The sequence below is a fragment of the Mixophyes fleayi genome, unplaced genomic scaffold (assembly GCF_038048845.1).
Source record: "Mixophyes fleayi isolate aMixFle1 unplaced genomic scaffold, aMixFle1.hap1 Scaffold_2526, whole genome shotgun sequence".
In the NCBI taxonomy this organism is placed as follows: Eukaryota; Metazoa; Chordata; class Amphibia; order Anura; family Limnodynastidae; genus Mixophyes; species Mixophyes fleayi.
Genome location: NW_027446634.1, coordinates 30,001 through 37,500, shown reverse-complemented (window position 1 = coordinate 37,500; position 7,500 = coordinate 30,001). Strand labels below are relative to the sequence as shown.

Genomic DNA, 7,500 nt, shown 5'->3' with positions numbered 1-7,500 from the left:
TGACCTACATCTCTTATACATCTCAAAACCAGCATTGAAGGAAGCCGGAACAAGAAAAAATAAAATAAAAGGCCTACAGCACCTGGTATTCCCAGGTGGTCTCCCATCCAAGTACTAACCAGGCCCGGCCCTGCTTAGCTTCCAAGATCAGATGAGATTGGGCTTGTTCAGGGTGGTGTGGCTGTAGGTATTGGTTTCCTAATGACCTACATCTCTTATACATCTCAAAACCAGCATTGAAGGAAGCCGGAACAAGAGAAAATAAAAAAAAAAGGCCTACAGCACCTGGTATTCATAGGTGGTCTCCCATCCAAGTACTAACCAGGCCCGACCCTACTTAGAATCCAAGATCAGATGAGATTGGGCTTGTTCAGGGTGGTGTGGTTATAGTATTGGTTTCCTAATGACCTACATCTCTTATACATCTCAAAACCAGCTTTGCAGGAAGCCGGAACAAGAGAAAATAAAAAAAACAATCATACAGCATCTGGTATTCCCAGTTGGTCTCCTATCCAAGTACTAACCAGGCCCTGCCCTGCTTAGCTTCCAAGATCAGACGAGATTGGGCTTGTTCAGGGGGTTGTGGCTATAGCATTGGTTTTTTAAAGACCTACATCTCTTATACATCTCAAAACCAGCTTTGCAGGAAGCCGGAACAAGAGAAAATAAAAAAAACAATCATACAGCATCTGGTATTCCCAGTTGGTCTCCTATCCAAGTACTAACCAGGCCCGGTCCTGCTTAGCTTTCAAGATCAGACGAAATTAGGCTTATTCAGGGTGGTGTGTCTGTAGGTATTGGCTTAGTAATGACCTACTTCTCTTATACATCTCAAAACCAGCATTGAAGGAAGCCGGAACAAGAGAAAATAAAAAATTGGCCTACAGCACCTGGTATTCCCAGGTGGTCTCCCATCCAAGTACTAACCAGGCCCGGTCCTGCTTAGCTTCCAAGATCAGATGAGATTGGGCTTGTTCAGGGTGGTGTGGCTGTAGGTATTGGTTTTCTAATGACCTACATGTCTTATACATCTCAAAACCAGCTTCGAAGGAAGCCGGAACAAGAGAAAATAAAAAAAACTGCCTACAGCACCTGGTATTCCCAGGTGGTCTACCATCCAAGTACTAACCAGGCCTGGCCCTGCTTAGCTTCCAAGATCAGATGAGATTGGGCTTGTTCAGGGTGGTGTGGCTGTAGGTGTTGGTTTCCTCATGACCTACATCTCTTATACATCTCAAAACCAGCATTGAAGGAAGCCGAAACAAGAGAAAATAAAAAAAAATGGCCTACAGCACCTGGTATTCCCAGGTGGTCTCCCATCCAAGTACTAAGCAGGCCTGGTACTGCTTAGCTTCCAAGATCAAACGAGATTGGGCTTGTTCAGGGTGGTGTGGCTGTAGGTATTGGTTTTCTAAAGACCTACATGTCTTATACATCTCAAAACCAGCTTCGAAGGAAGCCGGAACAAGAGAAAATAAAAAAAAACTGCCTACAGCACCTGGTATTCCCAGGTGGTCTCCCATCCAAGTACTAACCAGGCCCGGCCCTTCTTAGCTCCCAAGATCAGATGAGATTGGGCTTGTTCAGAGTGGTGTGGCTGTAGGTATTGGTTTCTTAAAGACCTACATCTCTTATACATCTCAAAACCAGCTTCGAAGGAAGCTGGAACAAGAGAAAATAAAAAAAAAATTGCCTAAAGCACCTGGTATTCCCAGGTGGTCTCCCATCCAACTACTAACCAGGCCTGGCCCTGCTTAGCTTTGAAGATCAGTCAAGATTGGGCTTGTTCAGGGTGGTGTGGCTGTAGATATTGATTTCCTAATGACCTACATCTCTTATACATCTCAAAACCAGCATTGAAGGAAGTCGGAACAAGAGAAAATAAAAAAAAATTGCCTACAGCACCTGGTATTCCCAGGTGGTCTCCCATCCAAGTACTAACCAGGCCCAGCCCTGCTTAGCTTCCAAGATCAGACGAGATTGGGCTTGTTCAGGGTGGTGTGGCTTTAGGTATTGTTTTTCTAATGACCTACATCTCTTATACATCTCAAAACCAGCATTGAAGGAAGTCGGAACAAGAGAAAAAAAAAAAGAAAGGCCTACAGCATCTGGTATTCCCAGGTGGTCTCCCATCAAAGTACTAACCAAGCCCAGCCCTTCTTAGCTTCCAAGATCAGATGAGATTGGGCTTGTTCAGGGTGGTGTGGCTGTAGGTATTGGTTTCTTACTGACCTACATCTCTTATACATCTTAAAACCAGCATTGTAGGAAGCCGGAACAAGAGAAAATAAAAAAAAAGGCCTACAGCACCTGGTATTCCCAGGTGGTCTCCCATCCGAGTACTAACCAGGCCCGGCCCTGCTTATCTTCCAAGAGCAGATGAGATTGGGCTTGTTCAGGGGGTTGTGGCTATAGCATTGGTTTTCTGAAGACCTACATCTCTTATACATCTCAAAACCAGCTTTGCAGGAAGCCGGAACAAGAGAAAATAAAAAAAACAATCATACAGCATCTGGTATTCCCAGTTGGTCTCCTATCCAAGTACTAACCAGGCCCGGTCCTGCTTAGCTTTCAAGATCAGACGAAATTAGGCTTATTCAGGGTGGTGTGTCTGTAGGTATTGGCTTAGTAATGACCTACTTCTCTTATACATCTCAAAACCAGCATTGAAGGAAGCCGGAACAAGAGAAAATAAAAAATTGGCCTACAGCACCTGGTATTCCCAGGTGGTCTCCCATCCAAGTACTAACCAGGCCTGGTCCTGCTTAGCTTCCAAGATCAGATGAGATTGGGCTTGTTCAGGGTGGTGTGGCTGTAGGTATTGGTTTTCTAATGACCTACATGTCTTATACATCTCAAAACCAGCTTCGAAGGAAGCCGGAACAAGAGAAAATAAAAAAAACTGCCTACAGCACCTGGTATTCCCAGGTGGTCTACCATCCAAGTACTAACCAGGCCTGGCCCTGCTTAGCTTCCAAGATCAGATGAGATTGGGCTTGCTCAGGGTGGTGTGGCTGTAGGTGTTGGTTTCCTCATGACCTACATCTCTTATACATCTGAAAACCAGCATTGAAGGAAGCCGGAACAAGAAAAAATAAAATAAAAGGCCTACAGCACCTGGTATTCCCAGGTGGTCTCCCATCCAAGTACTAACCAGGCCCAGCCCTGCTTAGCTTCCAAGATCAGATGAGATTGGGCTTGTTCAGGGTGGTGTGGCTGTAGGTATTGTTTTTCTAATGACCTACATCTCTTATACATCTCAAACCCAGCATTGTAGGAAGTCGGAACAAGAGAAAATAAAAAAGAAAGGCCTACAGCATCTGGTATTCCCAGGTGGTCTCTCATCAAAGTACTAACCAGGCCCAGCCCTTCATAGCTTCCAAGATCAGATGAGATTGGGCTTGTTCAGGGTGGTGTGGCTGTAGGTATTGGTTTCTTACTGACCTACATCTCTTATACATCTTAAAACCAGCATTGTAGGAAGCCGGAACAAGAGAAAATAAAAAAAAAGGCCTACAGCACCTGGTATTCCCAGGTGGTCTCCCATCCGAGTACTAACCAGGCCTGGCCCTGCTTAGCTTCCAAGATCAGATGAGATTGGGCTTGTTCAGGGGGGTGTGGCTATAGCATTGGTTTTCTAAAGACCTACATCTCTTATACATCTCAAATCCAGCTTCGAAGGAAGCCGGAACAAGAGAAAATAAAAAAATAAGGCCTACAGCACCTGGTATTCCCAGGTGGTCTCCCATCCAAGTACTAACCAGGCCCAGCCCTCCTTAGCTTCGAAGATCAGACGAGATTGGGCTTGTTCAGGGTGGTGTGGCTGTATGTATTGGTTTCCTAATGACCTACATCTCTTATACATCTCAAAACCAGCATTGAAGGAAGCCGGAACAAGAGAAAATAAAAAAAAATGGCCTACAGCACCTGGTATTCCCAGGTGGTCTCCCATCCAAGTACTAACCAGGCCCGGTCCTGCTTAGCTTCCAAGATCAAATGAGATTGGGCTTGTTCAGGGTGGTGTGGCTGTAGGTATGGGTTTTTTAAAGACCTACATGTCTTCTACATCTCAAAACCAGCTTCGAAGGAAGCCGGAACAAGACAAAATAAAAAAAAACTGCCTACAGCACCTGGTATTCCCACGTGGTCTTCCATCCAAGTACTAACCAGGCCGGGCCCTGCTTAGCTTTCAAGATGAGACGAGATTGGGCTTGTTCAGGGTGGTGTGGCTGTAGGTATTGGTTTCCTAATGACCTACATCTCTTATACATCTCAAATCCAGCTTCGAAGGAAGCCGGAACAAGAGAAAATAAAAAAAAAAAAGGCCTACAGCACCTGGTATTCATAGGTGGTCTCCCATCCAAGTACTAACCAGGCCCGACCCTACTTAGCATCCAAGATCAGATGAGATTGGGCTTGTTCAGGGTGGTGTGGTTATAGTATTGGTTTCCTAATGACCTACATCTCTTATACATCTCAAAACCAGCTTTGCAGGAAGCCGGAACAAGAGAAAATAAAAAAAACAATCATACAGCATCTGGTATTCCCAGTTGGTCTCCTATCCAAGTACTAACCAGGCCCGGTCCTGCTTAGCTTTCAAGATCAGATGAAATTAGGCTTATTCAGGGTGGTGTGTCTGTAGGTATTGGCTTAGTAATGACCTACATCTCTTATACATCTCAAAACCAGCATTGAAGGAAGCCGGAACAAGAGAAAATAAAAAAAAATGGCCTACAGCACCTAGTATTCCCAGGTGGTCTCCCATCCAAGTACTAACCAGGCCCGGTCCTGCTTAGCTTCCAAGATCAGATGAGATTGGGCTTGTTCAGGGTGGTGTGGCTGTAGGTATTGGTTTCCTAATGACCTACATGTCTTATACATCTCAAAACCAGCTTCGAAGGAAGCCGGAACAAGAGAAAATAAAAAGAACTGCCTACAGCACCTGGTATTCCCAGGTGGTCTACCATCCAAGTACTAACCAAGCCCGGCCCTGCTTAGCTTCCAAGATCAGATGAGATTGGGCTTGTTCAGGGTGGTGTGGCTGTAGGTGTTGGTTTCCTCATGACCTACATCTCTTATACATCTCAAAACCAGCATTGAAGGAAGTCGGAACAAGAGAAAATAAAAAAGAATTGCCTACAGCACCTGGTATTCCCAGGTGGTCTCCCATCCAAGTACTAACCAGGCCTGGCCCTGCTTAGCTTCCAAGATCAGATGAGATTGGGCTTGTTCTGGGTAGTGTGACTGTAGGTATTGCTTTTTTAATGACCTACATCTCTTATACATCTCAAAACCAGCATTGAAGGAAGACGGAACAAGAGAAAATAAAAAAAAAAGGCCTACAGCACCTGGTATTCCCAGGTGGTCTCCCATCCAAGTATTAACCAGGCCCAGCCCTTCTTTGCTTAAAAGATCTGATGAGATTGGGCTTGTTCAGGGTGGTGTGGCTGTAGGTATGGTTTCCTACTGACCTACATCTCTTATACATCTGAAAACCAGCATTGAAGGAAGCCGGAACAAGAAAAAATAAAATAAAAGGCCTACAGCACCTGGTATTCCCAGGTGGTCTCCCATCCAAGTACTAACCAGGCCCGGCCCTGCTTAGCTTCCAAGATCAGATGAGATTGGGCTTGTTCAGGGTGGTGTGGCTGTAGGTATTGGTTGCCTAATGACCTACATCTCTTATACATCTCAAAACCAGCATTGAAGGAAGCCGGAACAAGAGAAAATAAAAAAAAATGGCCTACAGCACCTGGTATTCCCAGGTGGTCTCCCATCCAGGTACTAACCAGGCTGGGCCCTGCTTAGCTTCCAAGATCAGACGAGATTGGGCTTGTTCAGGGTGGTGTGGCTGTAGGTATTGGTTTCCTAATGACCTACATCTCTTATACATCTCAAAACCAGCATTGAAGGAAGTCGGAACAAGAGAAAATAAAAAAAAATTGCAGACAGCACCTGGTATTCCCGGGTGGTCTCCCATCCCAGTACTAACCAGGCCCGGCCCTTCTTAGCTTCCAAGATCAGATGAGATTGGGCTTGTTCAGAGTGGTGTGGCTGTAGGTATTGGTTTCCTAAAGACCTACATCTCTTATACATCTCAAAACCAGCTTCGAAGGAAGCCGGAACAAGAGAAAATAAAAAAAAAATTGCCTAAAGCACCTGGTATTCCCAGGTGGTCTCCCATCCAACTACTAACCATGCCTGGCCCTGCTTAGCTTTGAAGATCAGACAAGATTGGGCTTGTTCAGGGTGGTGTGGCTGTAGATATTGATTTCCTAATGACCTACATCTCTTATACATCTCAAAACCAGCATTGAAGGAAGTCGGAACAAGAGAAAATAAAAAAAAATTTCCTACAGCACCTGGTATTCCCAGGTGGTCTCCCATCCAAGTACTAGCCAGGCCCAGCCCTGCTTAGCTTCCAAGATCAGACGAGATTGGGCTTGTTCAGGGTGGTGTGGCTGTAGGTATTGTTTTTCTAATGACCTACATCTCTTATACATCTCAAAACCAGCATTGAAGGAAGTCGGAACAAGAGAAAAAAAAAAAGAAAGGCCTACAGCATCTGGTATTCCCAGGTGGTCTCCCATCAAAGTACTAACCAAGCCCAGCCCTTCTTAGCTTCCAAGATCAGATGAGATTGGGCTTGTTCAGGGTGGTGTGGCTGTAGGTATTGGTTTCTTACTGACCTACATCTCTTATACATCTTAAAACCAGCATTGTAGGAAGCCGGAACAAGAGAAAATAAAAAAAAAGGCCTACAGCACCTGGTATTCCCAGGTGGTCTCCCATCCGAGTACTAACCAGGCCCGGCCCTGCTTATCTTCCAAGAGCAGATGAGATTGGGCTTGTTCAGGGGGGTGAAACTATAGCATTGGTTTCCTAAAGACCTACATCTCTTATACATCTGAAATCCAGCTTCGAAGGTAGCCGGAACAAGAGAAAATAAAAAAATAAGGCATACAGAACCTGGTATTCCCAGGTGGTCTCCCATCCAAGTACTAACCAGGCCTGGCCCTGCTTAGCTTCCAAGATCAGATGAGATTGGGCTTGTTCAGGGTGGTGTGGCTGTATGTATTGGTTTCCTAATGACCTACATCTCTTATACATCTCAAAACCAGCATTGAAGGAAGCCGGAACAAGAGAAAATAAGAAAAAAATGGCCTACAGCACCTGGTATTCCCAGGTGGTCTCCCATCCAAGAACTAACCAGGCCCGGTCCTGCTTAGCTTCCAAGATCAAATGAGATTGGGCTTGTTCAGGGTGGTGTGGCTGTAGGTATGGGTTTACTAAAGACCTACATGTCTTATACATCTCAAAACCAGCTTCGAAGGAAGCGGGAACAAGAGAAAATAAAAAAAAACTGCCTACAGCACCTGGTATTCCCAGGTGGTCTCCCATCCAAGTACTAACCAGGCCGGGCCCTGCTTAGCTTCCAAGAGCAGGTGAGATTGGGCTTGTTCAGGGTGGTGTGGCTGTAGGTATTGGTTTCCTAATGAC

At 45.3% G+C, this 7,500-nt stretch overlaps 11 non-coding genes and 21 pseudogenes across 11 annotated transcripts; all 32 read right to left on the bottom strand.

Moving 5' to 3' along the window:
- Nucleotides 1–70: 70 nt before the first annotated feature.
- On the bottom strand, nucleotides 71–189 carry LOC142124296 (5S ribosomal RNA). Its single transcript, XR_012684590.1, has one exon. It is a non-coding gene; the product is annotated as a 5S ribosomal RNA (ribosomal RNA).
- Nucleotides 190–273: 84 nt separating this feature from the next.
- On the bottom strand, nucleotides 274–392 carry LOC142124425 (5S ribosomal RNA; annotated as a pseudogene).
- Nucleotides 393–475: 83 nt separating this feature from the next.
- Nucleotides 476–594, bottom strand: LOC142124485 (5S ribosomal RNA; annotated as a pseudogene).
- Nucleotides 595–878: 284 nt separating this feature from the next.
- On the bottom strand, nucleotides 879–997 carry LOC142124443 (5S ribosomal RNA). The gene has a single exon (XR_012684614.1). It is a non-coding gene; the product is annotated as a 5S ribosomal RNA (ribosomal RNA).
- Nucleotides 998–1,080: 83 nt separating this feature from the next.
- Nucleotides 1,081–1,199, bottom strand: LOC142124310 (5S ribosomal RNA; annotated as a pseudogene).
- Nucleotides 1,200–1,283: 84 nt separating this feature from the next.
- On the bottom strand, nucleotides 1,284–1,402 carry LOC142124452 (5S ribosomal RNA; annotated as a pseudogene).
- Nucleotides 1,403–1,486: 84 nt separating this feature from the next.
- On the bottom strand, nucleotides 1,487–1,605 carry LOC142124342 (5S ribosomal RNA; annotated as a pseudogene).
- Nucleotides 1,606–1,893: 288 nt separating this feature from the next.
- LOC142124283 (5S ribosomal RNA) lies at nucleotides 1,894–2,012 on the bottom strand. Its single transcript, XR_012684578.1, has one exon. It is a non-coding gene; the product is annotated as a 5S ribosomal RNA (ribosomal RNA).
- An 84-nt stretch (nucleotides 2,013–2,096) lies between these two features.
- On the bottom strand, nucleotides 2,097–2,215 carry LOC142124356 (5S ribosomal RNA; annotated as a pseudogene).
- An 83-nt stretch (nucleotides 2,216–2,298) lies between these two features.
- Nucleotides 2,299–2,417, bottom strand: LOC142124444 (5S ribosomal RNA; annotated as a pseudogene).
- A 284-nt stretch (nucleotides 2,418–2,701) lies between these two features.
- On the bottom strand, nucleotides 2,702–2,820 carry LOC142124305 (5S ribosomal RNA). Its single transcript, XR_012684598.1, has one exon. It is a non-coding gene; the product is annotated as a 5S ribosomal RNA (ribosomal RNA).
- An 83-nt stretch (nucleotides 2,821–2,903) lies between these two features.
- Nucleotides 2,904–3,022, bottom strand: LOC142124352 (5S ribosomal RNA; annotated as a pseudogene).
- Nucleotides 3,023–3,105: 83 nt separating this feature from the next.
- LOC142124505 (5S ribosomal RNA) lies at nucleotides 3,106–3,224 on the bottom strand. Its single transcript, XR_012684621.1, has one exon. It is a non-coding gene; the product is annotated as a 5S ribosomal RNA (ribosomal RNA).
- Nucleotides 3,225–3,308: 84 nt separating this feature from the next.
- On the bottom strand, nucleotides 3,309–3,427 carry LOC142124457 (5S ribosomal RNA; annotated as a pseudogene).
- Nucleotides 3,428–3,510: 83 nt separating this feature from the next.
- LOC142124376 (5S ribosomal RNA) lies at nucleotides 3,511–3,629 on the bottom strand (annotated as a pseudogene).
- An 83-nt stretch (nucleotides 3,630–3,712) lies between these two features.
- LOC142124403 (5S ribosomal RNA) lies at nucleotides 3,713–3,831 on the bottom strand (annotated as a pseudogene).
- An 84-nt stretch (nucleotides 3,832–3,915) lies between these two features.
- LOC142124515 (5S ribosomal RNA) lies at nucleotides 3,916–4,034 on the bottom strand. Its single transcript, XR_012684630.1, has one exon. It is a non-coding gene; the product is annotated as a 5S ribosomal RNA (ribosomal RNA).
- Nucleotides 4,035–4,118: 84 nt separating this feature from the next.
- Nucleotides 4,119–4,237, bottom strand: LOC142124477 (5S ribosomal RNA; annotated as a pseudogene).
- Nucleotides 4,238–4,323: 86 nt separating this feature from the next.
- LOC142124442 (5S ribosomal RNA) lies at nucleotides 4,324–4,442 on the bottom strand (annotated as a pseudogene).
- Nucleotides 4,443–4,728: 286 nt separating this feature from the next.
- LOC142124285 (5S ribosomal RNA) lies at nucleotides 4,729–4,847 on the bottom strand. The gene has a single exon (XR_012684580.1). It is a non-coding gene; the product is annotated as a 5S ribosomal RNA (ribosomal RNA).
- Nucleotides 4,848–4,930: 83 nt separating this feature from the next.
- Nucleotides 4,931–5,049, bottom strand: LOC142124536 (5S ribosomal RNA). The gene has a single exon (XR_012684648.1). It is a non-coding gene; the product is annotated as a 5S ribosomal RNA (ribosomal RNA).
- Nucleotides 5,050–5,133: 84 nt separating this feature from the next.
- On the bottom strand, nucleotides 5,134–5,252 carry LOC142124295 (5S ribosomal RNA). Its single transcript, XR_012684589.1, has one exon. It is a non-coding gene; the product is annotated as a 5S ribosomal RNA (ribosomal RNA).
- Nucleotides 5,253–5,336: 84 nt separating this feature from the next.
- Nucleotides 5,337–5,455, bottom strand: LOC142124454 (5S ribosomal RNA; annotated as a pseudogene).
- Nucleotides 5,456–5,537: 82 nt separating this feature from the next.
- LOC142124284 (5S ribosomal RNA) lies at nucleotides 5,538–5,656 on the bottom strand. The gene has a single exon (XR_012684579.1). It is a non-coding gene; the product is annotated as a 5S ribosomal RNA (ribosomal RNA).
- An 84-nt stretch (nucleotides 5,657–5,740) lies between these two features.
- Nucleotides 5,741–5,859, bottom strand: LOC142124386 (5S ribosomal RNA; annotated as a pseudogene).
- An 84-nt stretch (nucleotides 5,860–5,943) lies between these two features.
- On the bottom strand, nucleotides 5,944–6,062 carry LOC142124414 (5S ribosomal RNA; annotated as a pseudogene).
- Nucleotides 6,063–6,350: 288 nt separating this feature from the next.
- LOC142124419 (5S ribosomal RNA) lies at nucleotides 6,351–6,469 on the bottom strand. Its single transcript, XR_012684611.1, has one exon. It is a non-coding gene; the product is annotated as a 5S ribosomal RNA (ribosomal RNA).
- Nucleotides 6,470–6,553: 84 nt separating this feature from the next.
- Nucleotides 6,554–6,672, bottom strand: LOC142124355 (5S ribosomal RNA; annotated as a pseudogene).
- An 83-nt stretch (nucleotides 6,673–6,755) lies between these two features.
- LOC142124447 (5S ribosomal RNA) lies at nucleotides 6,756–6,874 on the bottom strand (annotated as a pseudogene).
- An 83-nt stretch (nucleotides 6,875–6,957) lies between these two features.
- LOC142124317 (5S ribosomal RNA) lies at nucleotides 6,958–7,076 on the bottom strand (annotated as a pseudogene).
- Nucleotides 7,077–7,161: 85 nt separating this feature from the next.
- Nucleotides 7,162–7,280, bottom strand: LOC142124324 (5S ribosomal RNA; annotated as a pseudogene).
- Nucleotides 7,281–7,364: 84 nt separating this feature from the next.
- On the bottom strand, nucleotides 7,365–7,483 carry LOC142124418 (5S ribosomal RNA; annotated as a pseudogene).
- Between the last annotated feature and the right edge of the window lie 17 nt (nucleotides 7,484–7,500).